Source organism: Cheilinus undulatus, linkage group 22 (assembly GCF_018320785.1).
Source record: "Cheilinus undulatus linkage group 22, ASM1832078v1, whole genome shotgun sequence".
NCBI classification, from domain to species: Eukaryota; Metazoa; Chordata; class Actinopteri; order Labriformes; family Labridae; genus Cheilinus; species Cheilinus undulatus.
The window spans coordinates 11,748,585-11,774,064 of record NC_054886.1 but is presented as its reverse complement, the minus strand read 5'-3'; the positions used below and the strand labels follow the sequence as shown (position 1 = coordinate 11,774,064).

Sequence of the window (25,480 nt, the reverse complement as noted above, 5' to 3'; positions counted from 1 at the left end):
GGCTGGTTTCTATGTTTGTGTGCGCAGAGTGTCGTGTCTGGTGATGTATCTGATTGGATTAAAGCGAGGGATGAGGATCATAAGTGATCTCGCGATGGACGGAAAAAGAGTAAAATGAATAAAATGAAGCAGGAGTGGACGACAGTTGCTCCTAAATACCCATAATCCCCTCTGTTGTCATGCTATGGCAGTCTCTCTGCTTGGCTTTTGCACTCTGGCAATGGACATCCCCGGCTTTTTATCTCGTTTTCACACAAAAACAAACCACTGCTGTGCAAACACAACACTTAAGTGAACATTTTTCTCTATAGCTGCCCTTATTTTCAGTTTTTATGGATGTTTGGTGACCTCTCTGTGGCTGATTTCAAAAGGGCACAAGTGTCAGCATGAATCTGAAAATTAAAGCTGCTCAGTTTGTTTCCTTTCTCGCTGAAAATAAAGGCTCTTTTTCAAACCACATTTTGCAAATTGAATGTGTTCTCCATGCTGATCCTGTGGAATAAAGAAAGGCCAGTGCTGTTTTTTTCATCATATTGAGCAAATGAAAGACTTGGTTCCATTTAACATCATTAGTTTTACCACAGCTCTTCTGTTCCCATTTCTGAAGCACAAACAAATCAAACCCTCTCCTGTTATCCATCTGCTCTGTTATCAAACTGCACTGCTGCTTGGCATCACTAACAGGCGCGCTCACGCAGCGTGCCACACCTCTTTTTGGCATACATTCGGAGGAGCAGTAATTTCCCATCACCACATGGGTATTTACTTTTAAAATTAAAGAAATGGAGGGGGAGAGACAGCAGGCGAGTGCCAGTTCTTATGAATATGGCTGAGTGCAGAGCCAAAGGACTTGTAAAGTGGACTTAGCTGAGGGAAGGGGCAGTGGAGCGGGAAGAAGAAGAGAATTAGAGGGAGAACAATGAGACATGGAGGGAAGAGAAGAAAGGCTGGGATGAAATAAACAAAAGAGGACAGATAAGGATGAGGATTAATTGAACTGAATCCAACAGCTACAAATATCTCCCCCCTTTTAGCGTAACAGTATGGGCGCATCTTGCAGCAAATGCCCCGTTCCTTGATGTTACCACTGCTGACACTTTGATTCTACACAAGTCATGTCGATTTAATCCTCTCTCCATGACGCTCTATTAAAAAAGTCACAGCTGGTCCCCTCAAACTTGTTTTCTCCTATTGTCTGCATCTAAAACCGCGAGTCACTCGGAGTAAACATTCTGCTCCTGCAAACAGGCGTGACACTAAAAAGTGCGGAAGCTTTTTGTTGAGGTGTGCAGGCATCCAGGGCGAATGTGGTGCAAACACTCACAGTGTGAGAATCCCTCAGGATGACTGGTGTTCGTGTGCTCGTGTTTGTGTTAGAGAGAGCGAGTGCGGCGCCGTGTATGGCTATGTCATGGAAAGTGTTCAAGCAGTGTCATGTTGTTTTAACTCCACGTGAGTCTGTTTGTATGTGTCCTCATAGCCCCACAGCATGCAGCCCCATTTTTAAAAAAGCTTGGACGCTCTGTAAATAAAAAATGAATGCAGTGATTTGCAGTTCTTATAACCAATTTTTCATTTACAATAAAAAATAAACAACTCACTTACCTCATTCTGAATTTGATGGCAGCAATGCATCTCAAAAAAGTATGGACAGGGTTGGGTGCAGGTGGCCTAGTGGTGTAAGGCGCGGTCCGCCTGGGTTTGAATCTGGCCTGTGGCACTTTCCCCCGTCTCTCCCCATCTCTCTGATCCATGTTTCCAATTCTATCCTCTGTCCTCTGCTATCAATAAAAAAAGGCATAAAAAGCCCATGAATAAATCTTAAAAAGTAAAACACAGTATGGATGGGGAAACAAAAAAACAGAAAAAGTGAGTGCTACTAATGAAAAACAGCCAGTGGACCATCCAACAGCTCATTAGGTTAAATGGCAAAAGGTCAGTAATAAGACTGGGTATAAAAGGAGCTTTTTAGAGATAGACAGACCCCTTTAGAAGTAAAGATGGGCAGAGGTTCACCAATTTACGTCAAACTAAGTCTAAAAATTGTGCAACAATTTCAGAGAAATGCTTAAAGTAAAAATTGCCAAGACTTTGAATATCCCATCATCTAGAGCCGTGGTTCCCAAACGGTGGGTCGGGACCCAAAAGTTGGTCACAGAGCAGTTTCCAAGTTAGTGTGGGGAAAAAAGTTGTCAAAATGTCTATGAAGCACTAACGTATGTAGTGGACATGCATCCTTACATTTTATTTTACTCTGTTTTACTGTGATAACGGGGAATTTAAATATTTTAGTAATATTTCAACTCATTATCTCTTTTCTTACAAAAAAAGCTGCCTTTCCCATGATACTGAAGTAATTTTTTAAAATCTGTCTCCTTAAGAATGGCATGTTATCACGAAGAAAGGGGGTGTAAAACAAGCCAGTTATCATATTTTGTTCTGTCCAAGATACAAACTAAAAATCTTTATTAACTACATATGGGTTGCAGAAATTGTTTGGAAATGTGGGTTAGGATTTGTCGTTAAGAAGAATGGCGGGGGGGGGGTGCAGATGGCTTAATGGTTTAAGGCACGCCCCATGTATGCAGACGGCCTGGGTTCGAATCCGGCCTGAGGCCCCCCACCGCCTGTCCCTCCCCTGCTCTTGTACCCGTTTCCAACTCTATCCACTGTTCTCCTTTATCAAATAAAGGCATAAAAATGCCCAAAATAAATCTAAAAAAAAATAAAATAATGGTGGGTCCTGAGTTTAGACCAGTTGAGAACCACTGATCTAAAGCAGGGGTTCCCAAACTTTTCAGCCCATAATCTCCCAAAAAATGGCGTCAGAGATTGAGGACCCCATCTTCCCTTGAGGGGGAATAAATGCACAACCTTGCACAAAGCATCATATACAAAACTTACATTTTAGTTAGTTTTTATAAATTTTACTTGCATTTAAGCACAAATATTACTTAATAACTGTGTTTTGATTGAACTTGAGCTCATTTTAACAATACCTTTTAAAATAATAGATAAAATTTGTGATTTTAAATCATGTAAAGTTTCTCTTTATTTTATGGAAAGCATCCCATGACCCTCCCTGCAGTGTATCATGACCCCCCTGAGGGTCCCAACCCCCACTTTGGGAACCACTGATCTAGAGTATATAATATCATCAAAAGATCCAGAGAATCCAGAGAAATCTCAAGAGGAATGAGGTCAAAGGTCAATATTTGATTATCTTGATCTTGATCTTGTTCCTTTGGTCCACAGGAACGCTGTGGACCAAAGCTCATTTAATATGGACTGAGGCAAAATGGAAAACTGTTCTGTGGTCAGATGAATCAAAATTTGAAATTCTTTTTGGACAAATGGGACAACAATTCTCTGCCTAACGCTGTCATCAAATACAAAATAAGTAAATAATTCTCATGAAATGGTAAAATGGCCTCAACATCTGATACGTTGTCTATGCTCTGGTGTGAGTGTGAAGTCATTGCACTCTGTTTTATTTACATTTAACACAGTGCCCCAACTTTTTTGAAACTGTGGTTAAAGAGGAGACACTTTAATGAACAGACTGCAAAGATGTCCATGTGAGCTTTGCCAGCTCAGCCTGCATGGATGCATGGTGTGCTTTTGTGAATACGCGAGGTTTAAATGTTCACATTCATTTAGTTATGCATGATAAGTGCGCGTGTGTGCGTGTGCAGAAGTTTGTGTGTGCGCTCTTTAGCAGGCTAGCTCCCTCAGGCTCTGTGCTATCCTCTCTCTGTGTGACATTAGCAAGGGACAGAAGTCTGAGCACCATGCTGCCAGTACCTCTCAGCATCATACACACATGCACACGTACACACAGGGCCAAAAACAAACAAACGGAGGCTGGCAGATACTGGATATGAACATCTGTGATATGACTTACGCTCGGGGAGAGCAGAGTCCATGTGTGTTTGTGTGCTGGAACAACAACATATCCATGACTTCCTATCCATCGAAAGCTGCAGGAAGATTATGGTGATTTTGCATTGCGTAATAACATACGTGTAATATGCATTATGAGATTGCATACATTACATTATGGGGATTATCTAAAGCCACAGTTGGAAAGCTGTCAAACTGCCAGAGCCAGTTAGAGGGAGGCACTCTCGCAGCATGAAGTCCAGCTGCATGAAGGCTATTATACACTTTGTTTTGTTGGTGACTCACAAGGAATTTTAAAGTACCTGGACACTGTGTAACATCAGACATCAGACCACCACAGACATGAATGAATAGCAGACATGACACTTCACATGGCAGTTTATGAGAAAAGTAACAGAGCAATTATTGCCTATGCTAGTTAGGGATGAGTATCAAAATCAGTGAATCAGAGTTTCATTTTCAGTACCCTACCATGCTGATGTGGTATTATAAATCAATCATGGTTCATTTTTTTTTTTTTTTTTTTTTTTTTACCAAAAACCTTTTAAAAGACCCTGTAAAGTAAAATCCAAACTTTGTGTCTTAACGCTCTAGATATGTTGTAATATGGTTGCTGTAAACATGTGAAAACATTGAAATCTACATGTGACTACATGTGAATTTTGTATGGAGACCACCGTCAAAACTCGGGCCCGATTTTGAGAGTAGGGAATGAAAAACCATCTTGTAGTGTGACATAATTAACGACGTGTCCAAGGCTCCTCACGACCATGATTCAACAAGACTAGCATGTCAGAATTTTTCGTACATCATTGTCTGGTTTGACACCCTTACCTGACATTAACGACGTGAATCCTGATGTCTAACAACAGGAGAACATTTGCTCCTTATCTTTGCATCATCATTTCCAAGATTTACCACTTTAATCCCCTTTTATTCCCTAAAACGAATGTGTACATTTATTTCATTTTATTTACATTATCACATGCATACCTTAAGTTCTATCTGAAGGAGAGCCAGTACATATTGTCCTTTTGATACATCCATACTTAATATCCATAATTCAATCCACAGTTGTTTTTTTCCTTTTTTTTTTTGTTTTTTTGTTTTTTTTTTTGCAAAAAGGCCGCTACAATCACATAGAGCACTTCTGTTGTAGAGTGGTTGACATTGGTGACGTCAGCATACACTGAGCGGTCCCGACCACTCTTGTAGTGTGGCCAGGCTGTCAGCCAAGATGGGACAAGATTTTGGTCGCATAGACTGACATGGTGCTGTCGTGAACGACCAAAAAAATCGTGTTGTCTGAGCAGGCCTTTATTCAGTCTGCAAGAGAACTACGGCCTGGGAGAAGATTTATAATCCAGCAAGACAATGACTCAAAGCACACAGGGAAAGATACGCAGAAATGGTTTAAAGACAACAAGGTGAATGTTCTGGAGTGGCCGAGTCAAAGCCAAGACCTGAATCCAATAGAGAATTTGTGGCTGGACTTGACAAAAGCTGTTCATGCCTGATTCCTGTGCAACCTGACAGAGCTTGAGCAGTTTTGCAAAGAAGAATGAAGTAAAATTTCCAGATGTGCAAGCATGATTTAGACCTATCCACACGGACTCGGTGCTGTGATTGCAACCAAAGGTGCACTTACTAAATACTGGCTTGAAGGGTGTGAATATTTATGCAGTCACCTATATAACATTACATATTTTAGCTTTGTAGAAATCTATTTTAAATTTGAAATGCAAGAAGGATCTGTGAATAAAAGGCCTGTGAGGGCGCCTTTTAAAAATTCTGTATCAGAGAAAACCCAAGCGATATTAGGCTGTTGTTTGTGGTAGTAGTAAACAGTATCAGCTAATCCTCCACAAACTGGGGTCACCATATGATTGGCACTAAATCCCATGAAATCACTACAATCATGCACAAAGAGTCCACACAACGGTTTGCATAATGGCTCATGGTCAAGTAGACCAAACGGCTGTTTAGCTGAGTCATCAAATATTATATAAAAGTACTCCACAAAATTAAGGACTGTGCTTATGTCACAGTTTAATTTGTCATATTGGACATATAGTAGCAATTAATCCTTCATGGGGTCACTATAGGTCAAACAGATTAAGCAGGATTTATAGAAAGATTAGACACATTACAGAAGAATAGACTATTACTTAATAACACCAACTTTTTGACCTTAGTCTGACATTGATACAACCGTCTGTTCAAAGCTTTCAAACATCTGTATGTCAATGCACACATTTATTATGTTCAAATCTGGTTTTAAGTTTAGCTTTCCTGTTTAAATCAAGCAGAAACTTCATCAGTCTCCTTAAAATGATGTTTTAAAGAGATCAGCATCACTTTGAAGGCTCAAAATGACATTTTTATTGAAGTACTATTCAATCAGGGTACTACTCAGTTCAACAAGTGCTTAAGCTTTTTCTGCTCTTGAATTTCATTATTATTACATCCAGTGTAATAGAGGCAGGGTATCATTAAAAGGCAAAGCGTCATGAGTGCTCCAGGTCAGTACACAGGTAATCCTTTATAGCAAGGTAAGCAAATTCAAAGAGGCAGACAAAAGGCAAAACAGGCTTAGGTCATGTGCTGGGAAACTCACAAGGAAGATGCTTGAAGGAGGTGACACTAACACATGACAAACTGGCAACATGAAGGAGGAAATACAGGGGTAATCGACACAGACAGTAGAGGATAACACGGCAGAGCTGAATACAATCAGAGAGCGGGAAACACAGGTGATGGGATCGAGAGTACACAGGCTCCCAGAGTCACACACTGACAGGACCAAAACTGCATTATGCACAATGTGAGTTCAGCATCAGAACTCCCAGATGTTGAACTGATTTGTTAAAATCTACTTTATGTATCAAACCAGTCTACCTAGTGTACTGTTTCCCACGATGCAAAGCGCCATCAAAGTAGTCAGACGTTAAAATGTAATTCAGCAATGATGTATTTATGGCAACAGCATTCATATTTCTTGCATTAGCATCGTCTCTCTTACATTTTCAGTGAAATGTTGGAAATCAAATGCCTGAGAAATGACTTTCTTTAGTCATTACATATGTAGCTGTAAGGTAACTCACAAGTAAGCGCTCATCTCTCTGAGTATCATGAAAACACAAATGAATCACTTGTGAGCTGTTTAAAGTTGATACAACACTGTAGCAGTGTTAGCCGGTAGCTGGGCTAGTGTTTGTTTCAGTTTTCCAAGACCAGGAAGGTCAGTGTGTTTTCTGGCAGATCCATTTCCTGGTTAAAAAAACCAGACTCAAAGATCGGGGACAAACTCTTGTTATTCTGTTTTTTGTTTTTGACAGAAAACAGAAAAATTAGCCTTTTTTTCCCTTTTTCATAAAAAAGGAAAAACTGGAAAAATTAGCTGTTTCTCTTATTTCATTTTGGTCACAAAAACAGAAAAAAAAGGAGTTTAAACTTTGACAGGAGGGCGTTGTTGTTTTGAAATGTGCTCCTTTCCCAATGGGTCACAGGATTTCCATTTCCTCAAGCATTTCATTAAAACAAAAAACAAAGTAATGGGATTAAAAGAAACTTAACTTGAACCCCTTTTAAACCTTTTTCTCAGTTTTTGTGACGGAAATGAGAAAAAAATCCTAAAAAAGTCAAAAAACAGAATAAAGCTCTTTTTCAGTGTTTTGGACTTTCTCAAAAAATGAAAAATGAGAAAATGGCCCATTTTCCATTTTCTCTCAAAATCTAATCAACAGAATAAAGAAACTTTCTCCTGATCTTGGAGTCTGGTTTATACAGCAAATGGATCTGCCACAAAATACACTGATCCAGAAACTCGTTTAACTAATTACTCTCTGTCCTAAGCAGTGTGCAGTATGTAGTCGGGGGTTTGAATACAGCCAGAGACAAAAGTAAATATGTCACATGAAACAAGAATTGAAAAATGATGCAAAAATTAACAGAAAAATAAAGCATGCTCTTAAAGGGGAAATCTGTATAATTTTTGCACTGAAATGTCCATACTAAGTTAAAAAGCACTACTCCTATGACACTTTATTGCCAAAAGTATTAACTCACCTGCCTTGACTCGCATATGAACTTAAGTGACATCCCATTCTTAATCCATAGGGTTTAATATGACGCCGGTCACCCTTTGCAGCTATGATAGCTTCAACTCTTTTGGGAAGTCTGACCATTCTTCCAGAAGTGCATTTGTGAGGTCATGCACCGATGTTGGACGAGAAGGCCTGGTTCTCAGTCTCCGCTCTAATTCATCCCAAAGGTGTTCTGCCGGGTCGAGGTCAGGACTCTGTGCAGGCCAGTCAAGTTCATCCACACCAAACTCTCTCATCCATGTCTTTATGGACCTTGTTTTGTGCACTGGTGAACAGTCATGTTGGAACAGGAAGGGGTCATCCCCAAACTGTTCCTACAAAGTTGGGAGCATGGAATTGTACAAAATCTCTTGGTATGCTGAAGCATTCAGAGTTCCTTTCACTGGAACTAAGGGGCCAAGCCCAGCTCCTGAAAAACAAGCCCACACCATAATCCCCCCTCCACCAAACTTTACACTTGGCACAATGCAGTCAGACAAGTATTGTTCTCCTGGCAACTGCTAAACCCAGACTTGTCCATCAGATTGCCAGATGGAGAAGTGTGATTCGTCACTCCAGAGAACGTGTCTCCACTGCTCTAGAGTCCAGTGGTAGCGTGCTTTACACCACTGCATCCGACGCTTTGCATTGCACTTGGTGTTGTATGGCTTGGATGCAGCTGCTCGGCCATGGAAACCCATGACTGTGGAATATTTAGGGGCGAGCAAATTTCACGACAGGACTTGTTGCACAGGTGGCATCCTATCCCAGTACCACGCTGGAATCCACTGAGCTCCTGAGAGCGACCCATTCTTTCACAAATGGGTGGATGTTCTTTTAAGGACTGCTAAATAATGAAGTGGGAACAAAATTTAACAGCAGCTGGAAGTGACCCTTCGGTTGCTGCACTTCATACATGTTTTATACTCCTTACTTACCTCTGCCATGAGACATGCTTCTCAGTGCACTCACCTTACTTCTTGTTTTGCTCTAATTTGTATATTTACCAAACAGTAAACTGACATTCTGATTTCATTTTTGAATTTCTCATAAAGAAGACTAGCTGTAGATAGTTATCCTCCTGGCTCACAGCACAAACCAGGAGGGGTCTTCTTTGAAAGCTTTTCTACCTTATTATATAAAATCCATCCATGAAACCTGAACATCGGTTTACTGTTTAGTAAATACACATAATGAGGAGCACTTTTACTGATCAGTCCTCTTTTGAAATGTGAAATATTTCCCTCCCTATTAAAAAAATGTTCAGAAGCTGCAAATATTGTACACTTAAACCTCCTCAGGTATTGTAATTGTCATACAGGATCAAAATGGTAAACTTTAAGAGGCTTAACTCCCCAAATTTTGCATTTTTTGACCAAAAAAGTTACACTGGGAAGAACAACATAGATAAATTCCACATGTAGTGAATTGAATCTTTACTGACTTTGGCAGTGATTTATTTCACATTTTTCTCTGAAATATTTTGCACATTTTACTTTTATCATCAGATCACACTGAGTGTTTTCTTTATTGTTTGTCCTTGAGATCCACTGCCTTTTCAACACCTGATGACCTTTGAAAAGGTGTGTCCTATCATGCTACTTTATCTTGTAGCTTTTCTGCAGCACTTACTGTTAAGCGTGTGTAATTGAAGGTTTCCCATTTTTTTGTACGCCTACGCAGGTTTGAGTATTTGGGAAAATCTCAGAGCTATACTGAGAGTTTTTCCTCCTCTAGCTGGGTTCATTCAGTTATGTTTTCCTTTTATCCCTGATCATGCCTTTATAAATGCAGTGTCGTTATTAACCTCCAGCCCCAGGGCCATGTTAATGAAGCTAATTCTCTAATGCCAGTGTAATCTGGAGGTAGAATGAAACATTTATACATGCTCCACTGTTCATCTGTCTGATGATACTTCATCAAACATTTCTGGCCTTTAAAGCCTAAAGGGCCCTCTGACACTTTTCTCATTTCCTCTTCTGTATCATCTGTATTATCTCCTATTAGTCTTCTATCTTATCCTCAGCTTAGGTATTCTCTCTCCACTCTTGTAACCATTGATGTAACTGTTTTTCTTTATGTATATCTTCTTCTTTTGCCTCTCCTTACACCCTTATCCTCCTCTCTGCCACTACCAGCATGACAATCTGTTGCTTGGATCTCAATCCCAGCTTCAAACATGCTTTTAGATGCATCAAAGTGGATGTCATGCATTAATACACACATTTAAACAGACACACAAATGCGAGCGTCACATGTGAGCATTTCCACACTCTAACAATGAGCAAATTACCGGCTTCAAAGACTAAAATAGATGCTGTGCGGTGTGTTATCTCTGAGATTTCACCGCCAGAATCCTGCCCACTCCAATGATATAGATTAGGTTTACACAGTTATCATGCATAAAAATGTATAAAAGCAAAAGTGCAAGACCAAAGGATGTGCTTTTTTCTGTGTAAGAGGATGTAATAGTGGGTGTGCAGCTGAGTGTGTGATTGGCTGTGTAATGAATACTTGTTATTCTCAGATCTGCTGGTTAAGTAGGATGTCGGGCGAGGGTCGAACACTTCAAAAGCTCTTTCATGCCTGCTTTGGTTCAGGTCGCATCGACCTCTGCATCTGCAGATCGATTGAGCAGCCTTGATTTAACTCATTTGGGGGAGCAAGAACTCCCTAATTGAACTTTGGAAAGCACACTCACACTAAGGCTTAAAGGGTGTGAGAAACTGAACATGCTCCATGAACATGCTCTGAAACATTTTCCTGTTATCAGTATCACCAGTTACATTTTTTATAAGTCATAACTGACAGTTTTGAACATTCTTGTAAATTGTACTGACAGTGAAATAGCATGAAATGTGTCAATCCAAAAAAACAACCCTGGAGGAGTTGTTGTTTTGTTTCTTGCTTTTTAAAAGACATGACTACAACTTTTGCTTTTAGGTCATCTCTTTGCTCATCTTGTCTTAATCTTGTCTGGCACTTGGATTTCATAGTAATATGGACAGTGCATCACATCTCCCTGCATTGTACAAAAGTGAAGCCAAAATACTCTTGAGGCAGGCACTGATATATTACATTAGGCATCATTTGGGGGCAAGATGTGCAAAAGGGAGTTCACAGGCAGAACTTCAGAACTGATGCCACACCTCTTCGGCTTATTAGCACAAGTTAGACAGCATGCTAACACCTACCATGTCATCCCTGCATTCATTATTTATGATTTTCAGTTCAGAGCTTTGTTGGCTAAGCTATGACAAAGTAACGTAACTGTTGATACATAAGTAGAAAATAACAGCAATTAACTGTCACTTGATGGCTTTCTGACAAGCTTTGCTACTGGATAGTTTAAGAGCTAGATACATCAGTACAAGTATGGTGTTTAAATGAAGAAATATGGAACAAACTAGAGTTTTTAAACTTATTTGGGGTTCGTAAATCAGAGCAATAATATTGCTTGGAACTGAGCAATAATATTTATAAACTGCAAATGAGCACAGAAGACAAACACATCAGGTACAAAATAACTTCTGCTGTAATGTGAATGATCAGGTGTGCTGTTACCCCGAGGTAGCTGAAGTTGCTGACTGATGTCCAGTGGTCTCTCGTCAGTGTAATAAATGTAGCTCTGGACAGCTGCTCCACTTTAGTTGCCTTTTTAGCTGTCATACAGTTCATGGATTCTTGTGACAGTAGTTCTCGTAGGTGTTCTGTGGTACGGGACATCCGCGGCGACCCGGATGATGTCTTGTAGCTTAGATGTTGTCGTTTTGGGGACAAATCCAGGTCTGCTGGACTGCGTCGGTATAGCTTATGGCTTGATCCCGTGCTGTTGTTAGCGTCTTTGCTAGCATTAGAAAAGATGCGTTTTGCCTGGAGGTGGTTCTTCAGACTTGTGCTTCGGCGTAAAGACAGTTCATCACTGTAGTATGTACACACAACTTTTGTTTCATCCAGACTTCCGTTAGGCAGAATAAGACCCGCCTTTAGCCTTTTCAGCCCAGGGATGTAAACAGTGCTTTAAGTGGAAAAAAATAAGTGCTGGTACTTTCTTCTCACACAATCCCAGAACTAATTTGGGCGGTATGGAGCAAAAATCATATACGCATATAAATTATATACTGTACATAAAGGGAAAAACGCCTTTAAATGAAATAAGTTAGAAATATCAAATTCAGTGAATTTAAAGGTGCAGTGTGTAATATTTAGCCTAGTAGCATTTAGCTGAACAAACTTCTAAGACGGTCTATCTAAATAAGTGTTTAGTCATCTAAATTCAAAAACAGCTATTTTGAAAACAAACAACTCAGAATAAACCATTAATTCATACATAGGGAGGGTCCCCTCCATGGATGCCGCCATCTTGGATTTTTACATGTTTCCATGGTAACATGGAGGAAAAAAGGAAAAAAGGATAAATTAAGTTATTATATTGTATTGTATTCACATTACAGATACACATTAAATTCAACTGGTTGCCACAGTTTCCAGCAGAGAAATTCAATCTAGAACCCACTTCTAGATGTTGATGTTCAGTTTTACACACTGCACCTTTAATAGTTGTTCTTTGTCACCAAATGTAGAGATTAATCAGCCCCTCCCCTCACTGACACCCTGAGTCTCTGCCCCGTCTGTGAGCGCTCTTTGTCACCGTATATCCAGGCTTTTTGTCTTTGTCTGTGAGTCAGCTGATCTTTAAGCAAAACTACAGCCCTTGATCCTTTGACCAACAGTCTGCTCGGTCATTCTGAATACTGTTACTGAATATTGTTGTTGAGGTCTCATTCAGCGGCAGTACTAACAGGTGTCAGTGGAGCATCAAGCTCCTTGGTGAGGAGGTCCTGCGCTCGTGCACTGCATCACTGTCCAGGAGAGGTGAATGATATAATCTCTGGTTTCCCTCCAACAGTGGCAGGTGAGTTCACCTGGATTCGTGTTCAGATAAAAACTTCACAGTACACAGCGGGAAGAGCACCGTGCGCCACAGAATGCATCTATTTAGATGCAGTCATGAATCGTTCATTAAAGCTGTCAGCTGTGGAGAGGACAGGAGAGCGTACCGGTACTTGCCGGTAAGCTGGAAGAAGTCCCGGTATTTCAAGGGGCAAAATTTAGAAGTGCTGGTACTGCGTACCGCTGCATACTGGCCCACTTAAAGCACTGGATGTAAACATCCACGCAGGAGGACTGCGGGAGGACGTTGTGGTCAAACTTAGTCATATGATTAAATTGTGTTATTTTTTAACGCGTTAAGATTTCCAGATTAATCACGAGCGTTAGCGTGCTTATATTAACAGGCCTAATTATGACCAATCCTAGTATACAGATGGGGTAACTATTAATCCTCAAGTATAGACCAGGGCCTATATTTACAAACTTGCACCAGAACCAGGCCTTTATAAGAAGAAGGCTCTTTATTTGGAGTCAGGCCTTTGTTTCTAATTCTAACTGATGTTAGTACAAAGCAAATATCAAGCTTCAATACTTATAACCTTAAAATGAGATTTTTTTAAGTCAGGGGTTATTTTATAACATCAAGGTCATAAAATGAAATATGCTGATAAATTTTCTGTTTTATTTTCTAGTAGACTAAAAGACAGTTTGAAACAAACTAATGTTTGATAAATGAAAATTAATCCAGCTATCAGCTGCGTCTCTCTCTCTCTCTCTTGTTCCTTCTCATTTAGTAAGAGTGATGATGATCAATTCATCTAGTGAATATTTTAAATCTGAACTTTAACAGCAGGTTTAATGTTGATCTAAAATCAGCCTAATGTTGTGGGTCAGTGAATGTGTGAAAAATTATCAATCAGGCTATTGGTTTATTTTTGTGTTTTCAGATCAGATGTGAGTCTGCTTTGTCTCTTAGTGATGTTCGATACACCGTCTTAATTACTGATTTATACTGTATGTAGCCTGAGGAAGAATGATCATGTAACAGTCCGTCCATTTTTGATGAAACAGTCTGTTTATCTCTGTCTTCTCATTATCAAACAGTCTCTACTGTCACTGACTCGCTCTGTCTATCCATCGGTAGACTCCCTTGTCTGCATCTGATCCTTGTTCTTCTTTATTTTTGTGGGTTTGCTCTTGAGTTCAAAGGATTTGATTGGCCGAGCAGTGTCACATGGAGCGATCTGTACCGTCAAGTCAAGAAAAGCTGTGCCATTTAGAACAGACTCTCGTCTGAAAGCGGTGAAATCTGTGCTGTGTCAAATGAATACACAGGAATTTGCAAGTTACGGCGGCTGGTCCTTGTTTGTTGGTGTGGACCTCAACCCCAGCTGTAATATGGGGCCCCACTACAGTTTTACTCCTGGTCTTAATTGGAGGAAATACTGTGTCTCAAATACTCGAAGTTGCAGCTATAAATTCAGAACATAAATACTCGATGTGACATCACACTTGTTGCTGATGATCTTGTTTGCTTTTGTAGATCACAGCGTTGTCAGTATGAATTTCATTCTCTTTCATAGCCACTTAAAACTCAAGGTAGTGCCATATTTAAGTGAAGAGCTCTTGCTTTCTTTTTGTGCTTTTATCAAACATGCATTTTTTAGAATTTCCCTTGGTGTACTGTCTACTATAGTATTTGTAAGCTCAAGGACTCTCCAGCTGTCTGCTGCAGAAAACCAGGCTACTGCAACATAAAAGTTGAGGAGTAGATTTTACACTTTACTGGCTAGTACTCACATTTGTATTCATTTAGATCAAACTGAAGACTTCCAGACAGTAGAGGAGAACCCTTCGCAAGCAAAAAGATTAATCAATTAAGACCTATTTATAGAGGAACTAAGGTAAAAGAAAACGTTATTTATTTGGTCTAAGTGCAATCCAAAGCAAACAAAGGTCCACCAAGAAGTTTAAAAAGGAAGAAGAAATTTAAAAAAGTAGTAAAGAGTGCCATGAAGAGGGTTTTTAACTCCAGTGTTTGGCTCTGCTGTCCATAGATGTCACAGAGGTGTAATGGTGATTCAGCAGCCATCAGAGGTATTAACACAAGTGTGTCAGTGTTGACACAGTTTAGGTGTGAAGTGATAACGCCGGCGCTGCAGCACAGACCTGTGACGTCTGATGGTGTGTGATTTGGGAAGAAAGGTTGCTTCAGTCTGCCATTATTCCTACCACGATGATCAAGAGCAACTTAGCTTGATTCTGCAGAATCCTCACATTAAGATAAAGTACAGCACAGAGCTAGCCACCTTTCGTCACCTATCGTCAGCGTCACTCTCACTCTACACTGCTGTTATACGTCGCCCACAGCCACTGCCTCTCATTTGGTTTCATAATGCCAAAAGACTGGGACACCAAAATGAAAATTAATAATGTGAATAAGTGGTATGGTCTATTATAGTTTTGCAGAATCACAATTAATAAAGGGCTTCAGAAGGTGACAGTCTAGGTTGCTACTTGTTTAGCCACTTATAATTTTTAGATAAAAGAATGAGGAGACAAGCCTGTGTAATACTTCTACAGACCCCTGTGTGATAAAGAGAACCCAACGAGGAGAAAATAGTGGATTAATGTTGCAAGACACTTTGATGTCTTTGGACAGTAGACTTCTGGTAGGTGCCAGGATTATGATTTTGCATGGGCCTGTAAAAATTTGTAAATGAGTTGCTCCCTCCCGGTGGGAAGAGTGTCTTTGCCCCAAGTGAAGGAGTTCAGGTACCTTGAGGTCCTGTTTATGAGTGAGGGGAAAAGGGGCCGTGAGATTTACAGGAGTGGTGCAGCATCTGCTGTATTGCAGATGTACCAACGTCGTGGTGAAGAGGGGGCTAAGCCCAACCCTCACCACCTCATGAACTCTGGGTAAGGACTGAAAGTTTGAGATTGCGGGAGATAGGGTGAGGAGCTCGGGCATCCGGATGGATCTCAAAGTAGAGCTGCTGCTCCTTTGCGTCCAAAGGAGCCAGTTGAGGTGGTGCCTCTTGGCCACCTCTCTGTGGAGGTCTTCTGGACATGTTTAAGTGGAAGAAGACCACAGGGTAGACCCAAAATCTCAGGAGGGATTATGTATTGTATCTGGCCTTGGGACGCCTCAGAATCCCCCAGCAGGAGCTGGAAAATGATACTGAGTAGAAAGATGTCTGGATTGACTTGCTTATACTGCTGCCACTGCGACCTGTCCCCAGATGAGTGGAAGAAAATGGATGGATGGATGTTTGAATTTGGCTAGTCCTGGTTATATCAGCAGTTGAAACCGTCCCTTGTCCTTATGGGCTAATATAGAATACTGGATATGTTTGTCTGAAATGATTAGTCTAAGATAGAGACACCCTTTTGTTTAAATGCAGACAACTCAAAAGGTCATATATAAATGTATTAATTGGCATGACTATGCAGTTATTGCCACCCAATGCAAGAAATATGCTCTTATTATTTTGATTTTAAATTGATTTTCAAGACACTTCTTTAACTTTGATGTGAGAAAATTCTCTCTTTTTGATGAAAAAGATGAATTGTTATTCTGTTTGTATAGTTAGCGGAGAGGAGGAGAGTGAGAGAGGAGAGAGTTATAAGCTTATATAATCACAAATAGTTTGATTCTGCTTCTAAGACAAATTAAAAACATCCAGGACAGACAGGAACATTAAGCCTCCTGCCTTCCCTTTTTTTTTTTTTTTGTTTTGTCAGTTTTTGTCATGACATAAGAACATGTTAGACCAGTCATGAAATCAGAGACAACTCTGTCAGCAGTGTAAGTCACTGTGGATGACACTGATGAGGGGAAGGAGTTAATCAAACCTTGAAAAGTTGTCTGACTTTTTCCTGGCTGAAAGTGAATTTTCTCTGCTTTACATGTTGCTCTTTCTCAGTCTGCTGCTGAGAAGCATGATGTGAGAACACCTGCTCTAATTTTACAAGCTTGGTTAAATTAAAATGGCCAGATATAAACTGTTATGACTGCATAATCATAATGTCTTTATATTTTCAATGTTAAAACTATATTTAAGATGTGATATTTTCAAATATGAAGTACGAACCAATAAAAGTGATAGTAATTTAGGTCTCTTATGATGCAGGGATTTAACCTGACATTGCAGATAGGCTGTTTCAAATATCTATTACATGGATCTATTTCACATTCGTCTGGGAAAGCTCCCAGACAGAACATTTGGGACCTTTAAAAATTTTCTCCAAAGGGGATTGGACGAACGTTCCGCCTGCCACATTCACTACGGGCCAATCAGAGTGACGAGACAAAATGAGGTTGTTAGCATGCTCAGCTCCAGGAGGCTGGACAAGCAAACACTGCTGCATCTATCGACAGTGGAGCATGATGTGGACTGGGAAAATGTCTTCTCCGTCAAGAGGAGCTGACAGTGTGGCTTTTCACTCTTGTTTGATAAAGAAATGAAGTCAAGGTCCAATTAAACATGCGCTTTTCTACGTCTACATCCAAGCTAATTGCTACCGGCTGACAGGACAAGCCCCCCTTCCCCATAACTATCAGAAACTCATGCCGAAGCAGCTCGGCATGAGCTAAAACATCATTTCTGTCATGAAAAGCTTTCATTGTGGTCCAGTTCTGATAAAACTGCTGCAATAGTAAAGCTACATCTGAGCTAAGCACCCTGGACTGGCGACCAGTCCTGGCAGTTTAACACACTAGTTTCAAGCCTTCTTGAATCAGGGTGTCTGCAGAGTCTGCAAAAGTATTTAGATTTGATAAATCAATTAATCAAAAATTAAAGCTTTTAAAAAGTATTAAAAGTCTTAAATGTAGACTAGTTCTCCTGTTTTTATTGTAAATTTAATTTTAAGCACAGAGACAGAGACATTTTAAAGGTCACATATTTTATCCCTTTAAGATAAGTTTATACCGATCTCAGAGGTCCCCAAAACATGCCTGTGAAATTTGTTTCTGAAAAAACACTCCAGTATTGGAGTTTCACATATCTAAAAGACCCTTCATTTCAGCCCTGCTCAGAATGAGCTGTTTCTGTGTCTGTGGCTTTAAATGTTAACACGCTGTCTGACTCTGCCCCTGACTCCGCCTCTCTCAGGAAATGAATGTGGCCTTCTTAGCTGCCAGCTGAGAGGAGGATCAAGAGAGGAGGGCGGAACTTTCCTTCTCAGCAGGAAGCAGGAAGGGCCAGCAGAACCTGGGGGGTGGTGCTTACTCTCCACATGACATCATGAGGGGAAAATCTGAGAATGGCTTGTTTCAGCACACATTGTCTGAAAGTCTGATGGATTTTTCTGATTCTTGGGGGGGATTGTGGACAGGCCAGGGGAACATATTTTTGCTAGTAAAGCCTGAAAAGTGTATTTTGTTTAATATGTGACCTTTAAAGCTCTGCTGTGTCCCGAGCTAGCAAGTTAACTGTGTGATTGAGTGATGTGTGCATGTGAATGATAGGCAAATGCAAGTTTTTTCTGAGAAGTGGTGTGGAGAGAAGGGGTTGGAGCTTCATTTGGGCTTTTACTTGATACAGTTTTATGGGATTTTGCAGATAAAAAGCAAGTTTTTGTGTAATACTAGCACAGAGTCTGCTAATGATAGCACTACTGGCATTATTTGGGTACTAAAAAAACAAATATATCTGCATTTTCTTGACTATATTGTCACATTTTAATCATATAGTCTCCTCAAGACATGCACATTTCTGTGTCACCAATGTTACTGGTTAGAATTAAAGATGTGATGGGGTTGGAAAATATTTTCTCAGTATATACACTGTGAATACAACAATGGAATTTAAATTTAGACAGCATTTAGGCAAATATGATACAGTGAGACTTAAAAAGACATCTTTTTGAGGTCAGTTTTAGTATCTAGTTGTTTTCAAGTGTCCTTAACATAGTAGAGAGGTCAAAAATTTCACTTCTGCCTCTTTAAAAGGGCAGAAAATGTCTGATATCAAAATTTCGTAACAGGTTAGGGTTGGTTGTTCTGATTTAGTGCTACGTTAAGCTGCATCATTAATGCTGCAGTGTGTTTAAAGTGCTATAATAATAAAAAAAATGGTTTGATTTTGTTAATTTGGCTGCAAAAATTAAAATGTTCATGTTGTGATTAGCAGGATCTGTTTCGTTATCATCATCTACTCTTTTGTATCGTCGAACATAAACCCCATGGGTGTCAAGGACCATACATGACAGAAAGTTAATGCGACTTTATCTTTTTTTTGTCCACAGCTCCACACATGAAGCGAACAGCTGCAGTCCTCCACACCGTCACATGTTGAACTGTGCTTCAAGGTAAGACAGCTCTAACAAAGGGGGGAGAAGAGTCCTTATTCATGTCACGTCTTACAAAGCTAATCATTAGAATAAAACTGAGAGTCTCTGAGTCACAGGCCCACGCATGCTACGTTAACCTTGCTGCTACCTCTCCCCTCACGGACTGCTCTCTGCTCTCAGCGATCACTCTGGAGCCTTTTTCAGTGCCAGTAGTTAAATTCTTAAGACACAGCATGGAGGCAGAAAGTAGATTTGAATGCATTCATGCCATGTGTTTGAAGTGACCTCTCCCACCCTCCTTGTCGAACGGCGTCCCGATTAGATGCAAGAAAACATCATTGATCTAAAGATAGAAAAGCAGCCTGGGGGACTTGACTAAACTTGTTTCACTGAGGATTTTCTCATTTCTATTGTCTCTGTCTTTCTCTCTGTCACACGAACATACACAGGCACCCACTCATCTCATACCCATAATGATTACGTTAAAGACTTTTGTATCTCATTAATCACCATGGCAACAGTATTGGACCTGCTTTATACTCTCCCTTTGCTTCTTATTTACCTCTCCCTCTGCCTTTTTTCTGTCTTTCTAGCACAAACTGAGATTATGTTTCTATTCTGCTCCACCATACAGCCGTCTACATCCAGCATTGAATTGGATATTATTGGAAGTGACACACTGCTGATGCACATTTACTGTTGCTTAGATTTGTTCCCTGCAGGATGTGCTGCTGGATTCTGCGTGATTATCGGTGTGATGGGTATTTTTGTGTCATTGTGTTCGTGCAGAAACAACAGCCAGTGAGATTGTGGGTGAGACTGAATGTCTTTGTGCGGCTGTGGCAGGTGCGTAACCCCTTCAGGGCAGACTTACGTTGTTAAAAGAATATAGTGCTACATCTGTGTGAGTGCTCCAGGGGCACCTTCATTAGGCAGCGTGCATTAGGCAGCATGGATTGGTCATGCTGGCTGTATGGGTGCAGAAGTGAAGATTGTGCTCCTGTAAAGCAGGTGAGAAGAGTTCAAGATGTCTGTAAGCGAGAGCAGATGGGAACTCAAATGTTATTGGAGCGTACGCAACATTGTTCATTTATACCGTGTTTGTGTGTGTATTTGGTCCTAGTGCTGATTGTGTATGTATGCACCATAGTCACCCTGAGGAGGTTACATAAACACTATTTTGTACCAGCAACAGCACAAAGCAGTAAGGGTTTTGAGCTCTATGCTACATAATTATTTAAAGAGTCACTCTTTTCTCATCTATTCACCTTTTAAAAGCAAACAAGACATGCAGACCTTTAATCTGAAATTCAAAGCTGCACAGAGGATGCCTAGACTTTCTCTGATCAGTATTCAGAGAATGATGTAAAACCCCTGTGAGGAGTTTTTAGTAAGTTATGAGCAAGTCTGAAACATAAAAGCAAATGAGACAAAACTGTTTTCCTAAAAATTAAGATTATAAAAAGGAGTCAGAGTCAAAGGCTCATTTGTTCTCCCTTTATGTACTAAAATAGGTCTGTGCATTTTACACATGACAGTCGTCTTGGATGCAAGGCTGCCCATAAGGGGGGAGCTTTCTGGGGCCCAGCCAATTGGGGGGCCCATGGAAGTTAGGAAAGCAATGGTCCACTGTAATGTTAATCTGTGATTAGCATATTTTATTTTAGCCTATATAATAATCACTCTAATAAAAGCAACAAAAGTGCACTTTATTGTTAATGTAGTACAATATTACTGAATTAAAATGTATACCCTTTTTCTTAAACCAAAATTCCTTTTTTGTGCTAATGTTAACAACGTGTATGGAGAGCAAATTTACTAAAATACCTGGAAAGTAATGTCAGACTTCATAGCTTAGCATAAATTTCAGGATGCCAGAGAATAAATTACAAGGGGACTTAGATAACTGTAAGGGAGAAGTTTTGAAATAACTGGGGAAAAAGAGAAAAGGGACAAAAATGGGAGGTGCCATGGTGAAAAGTGGTTATGGACTGGCAAAAATGGGTCAAAAAGGGATAAAAATGGATCAAGTAAGGCAAAAAAGGGACCAAAAATGGGAGGGAACATGGTAAAAATGATTTAATAGTGGCAAAAATGGGTCAAAAGGGACAAAAAAGGTAAAAAAAAAAATGGGTGGGAACATGGTGAAAAGTGATTTAAAAGTGGCAAAAATTGGTCTAAAGAGTCAAAAAAGGGGCAAAAATGGTGAAAAGAGGCAAAGATGGGTCAAGGGAGAAAAAAAGGGCAAAAATTAGATGGGAAAATTGTAATTTAATTTGGCTACAATGGGGTTAAAGTGGAAAAAAACTTGGAAAAAATGGGCAGAAACAGGGATAAAAAAGGGATTAAAAATGGCTGGAATAAGTTATTCCAACATCAGAACCCAGTAACAGCTGTTAGCCAGGATGCTAGCACCAATGCTACTGATCCAAGACACATGCATTGATATATCAGTACATCACAACTGGGGAGGGTTAGATTCACTGGGTTAGTCAGGGGCATAGACACATCTGTGGATGGGTCTGCTTGGGCCTGAAAAATTGAATCCTTTAGAGGTCACAGTCTTACACAGAGGGCAACACCTCCATTGCTAGACTTCGTCCTCTGCCTGTCTATTCTGTTGTCAGCAGAGCAGCACAGAGAGCTCCGCTCTTATCTGTGTTTCAGATGGGGTTGAACGATTTGAGAAAATTATCTAGTAGTGGTTTTTACCCCAATATTGTGATTTATTTTCCAACAAATGCAAGCAATAAATTATTCTTTATGATAACCAACATAATTTTAGATAGAAAACTAGGGCAGAAAAATTTGAAAAAAAATCTCATCGTGATGATTTTGACTTGTATTGCAAATTAGATATGAATCTTTGGATCAAAGGTAGGGATAATTTTAATGTCATTCTCATTATTAATTTAATAAGAAAACAAAAAAATGAAGAAAGTAGGATTTTTCACATTAAAGATGAGTGAGGGTAAGATTTATTTGATATTTAGATGATTCATTAAAAAAAAACACTTCTTGGGACAAGATGAATGAAAATATAAACTGTGCCTTGGAGCATGTTGGGATTATGCCATTCTGGATTACAGGTTTTATTTTCTAACCTCCAATTTCCACATGCAACAGATGTGCTGTGATTCTCCTGTGTATAAATCTCCCTCTCTGGTCCACTGAAGCAGTTCCACTGCCAGCACTCTGGTCCGCTCTGGACCGTCCCAGAAGCCCCCTCCGCTCTGCTTTGTTGGAGATGCCATGCAGGTCTATTTTCAGGCTCAGCAGCTGCCAAACCTCATCAATCCAGGCAGAGTAGAGCAAAACAGCTGGAAAAACGTGCAAAGTGTCCGTCAGATTCAAAATACAGCACAATGCACAGACAATCGTAAATCATCACTATATCAACATTACATCTCATCCTGAAGCACAAGCACAAGGTCATCAGGAGGTCAGTGGGTCACAGAACTACAACGGTGCCATTGCCATGGGAGGTAAACAAGAACACAGAATTTTACATGAAACCACACATCCTTTGTGTCAAACATTAACCTTTAACCTCGATAATGTAAAGAACAATGACAGAAGCAATAAAATAATGGAGTTATGTCAAAATGAATGGCAGATTGTCCACAGGAGTTACAGAAATCTAAATCAACTGTTTTAGGAGTTTTTGATGAGACTCTTTAAAATCTTCTCCATACAATCCTGATGTTCAGTTTGTAAAAAATGAATGAGTGCTTTTGTATTTATCTAAGTGTGTGAGGTATTTTCAGTTTGGGATGACTTTGGCACCACCTGTGGATGAAACCGTATCTCTGTGATGACTTAGTCCAGCATGTGTAAATTATGATTAAAAAACCTTCTTATTTCTATCTTTCAGTAGCCACATATAACACAATTTAGCATTTGGGGTGTAAAGTGTAAATAATGGCTGTTTCTTCAGTTTGCTGTAACTTATTTTGGCTCCTTCTGACACCTACACCATGGTAGAGGGTTCAGGTAATAAAATGACTACTAAAGCTTTTTCAGTCCATTTCAAAAACCAGCAGAAAACTCCTTATAGGAGCTTTAAAGCTTTTAAAACTGTTTGGAATAACAGTTTTTCATACAATGCAATTTAGAGGGCTTTCCTCTGTATTTGCTGTGATTTCCCATGATGCTGAGTGCTTTCTCTTTGTTTTCTGAGATCTCAACTCATCCTGTGTCCCCAGAGTCACAAAGCACAAAAATAAACATAGAAACAGCGTGTACCTCAGCAGAGAGAGCACTGGCAGCATAGCATGTCGTCGTATGGCCTATCACAGTGACCAACATTTATGCTGGTTTCTAGCTCCATTATCATGAGAAAACCAGCTTTAAATCACCTTTACATAGGAGGGCTAATTGTTCCCCCATAGAGAGGAAAGCCTGCTTTGTCATCCTTAGATAACTAGAAATATAAGACTTCAAGAATGCAACTGAAAATAACTCAGCGTCATGGGAAACCAACATTTTTATTCTGAGAAAATGAGCTATAAATCAGCATCTCTTGAAAACAAACATAATGAAAGTTATAACTGGAAAACGGAGGAAATGAAATACATGCATGGCTTAGGGTTTTGGTAATTCTTCAGCCTCTTTTTTTGTTATCTATTGATTTATTGCACGTGTCATTTTGAGATTTAACCATCAGCTGACTTGCATTTCTGTCCATTTTCTGCTTTTATTTCATTTGTAATATTTTTTTTTCTCAAACTTTTGGTGTGTGTTGAAGTTTGAATGAAACTTTCTTTTAAAATGACACACATTTAAACCTCATTAATCCAGTGCCACATTTTGAGTGACTTGTGAGCACTTTGCAAATGGCACAATCATTTTCCAGCTTTACTTTGACCTTTTTCTCTTTTTGAAGTTTATTTGAAGGTATTTTATGCACTTAAGCAAAATGTTAAAAGCCAAGACATGACAAGAAATAAGGAACAGAAAATGGCTCTTATTAGCCCAGATATAGCCAGTTTAACTTTAAATTACTGTTCTAATATCTTCACACGTCTATTGCAGGTTTGAGCTCGGGTCATCTTAAACCGAATCCTTGTCCAGTATGTGCTGCCACTCCAATTCCCCAGAAAGTTGAGGAAAGGAGGTTTTGTTGGTTTCTATACTTGGATCCAATTTAACTTTACTGGACCAGAGTCAGAGCCAAGTTGCACCGATGTAGCTTGTTAATTTAGTCATTTTTTCTGCGGCTTTCTTTCAAAGGGGTCATTCTCAGTTCATTCTCCTTTCACTGCTGCAGGGGACTCGGTGTGGATTTTTAGGAGCTTCCTTTAGAGTCGTCTCGAGCCCCGTGTCCTCTGGTTGAGAATTGGTTGAGATACTCTCCTGCTGCACCAAACTGAAAAACATTAAATCAAAGTCATCCTGAAGGTGCTGGGTGGCTTGTATATTGCTCCCAGCAGGGATGGGGATTTGAGACTTGGACAAAATCAATAACAGCTCAAGAGTGGTGCTGTTGTGGTGGAATATCAACCAAGGTGTCAAACTTCTGTGACTCATAAGCTTGGAAAAAGCATTTCAGCATGACAAACAACAACAATGCACTGGCAGTCTGGCTCATCTGTTGGTATAATTATTAGTTAATGAATCAGGCTTTCTGATAAAAGCATGAAACAAGAGTTTGTGATTCCTGACTCAATTTGTGGTGCTCTTTTACCTTTCCTCTGTCAGGCTGTACAGACATGTTGTTTTAGGGTAGTGGTTCTCAAGTTGTGGGTCAGGACCCCAAATTTGGTTGCACAGCAGAGCAGTGCTGTGTGGTCTGTACAGTTTAACCCTTTAAGCTGATTTAGCCCTACATGTTAACTCAGACTTTCTAGGTTCAGCTAAATTAATATAATTCAATCAGGACATTGAATCATAGTTTATTTGACAGGTTGGTGAGGTTGTGCCAGAATCACCCACTTCGCTGACTTTCAGCAGACTTTTTTCTCTGAAAAGTATTGATGCTGGCACTGTTTTGGCACCGGCACCGTATAAATAGTATTGATTTAATACCGGTATCAGAAAATACCCTAACACAACCCAGCCCTTCTTGAAGCATGAAGTGAGGCCAACAGGATACCCCCTCATAGAGTTCAGACACTCGTAATGGTGATGGAAAAATGAAGCATGAGATGGAGAGCAGACTCCTGAGGAGCTCGACCCAGACAGATGGATAAACTTCTAAGAAACTGAACTAGATACAGAAGAGATATAATGGAGGTAGCTGGGGTGGAGGAGCTGGGGTTGACCCAGACAGATGGCTCTTAAGTAGTGATAAATGGAAGTGG

The 25,480-nt window shown here is 39.9% G+C and overlaps 1 protein-coding gene across 1 annotated transcript in view; it reads left to right on the top strand.

Moving 5' to 3' along the window:
• slc8a4b (solute carrier family 8 member 4b) overlaps positions 1–25,480 on the top strand; it is a 198,947-nt gene that overhangs the window by 19,335 nt on the left and 154,132 nt on the right. Inside the window, exon 2 of the mRNA XM_041779975.1 lies at positions 19,134–19,196. The gene's annotated coding sequence lies outside the window, so the exon portion shown is untranslated. The remainder of the gene's footprint in view (positions 1–19,133; positions 19,197–25,480) is intronic.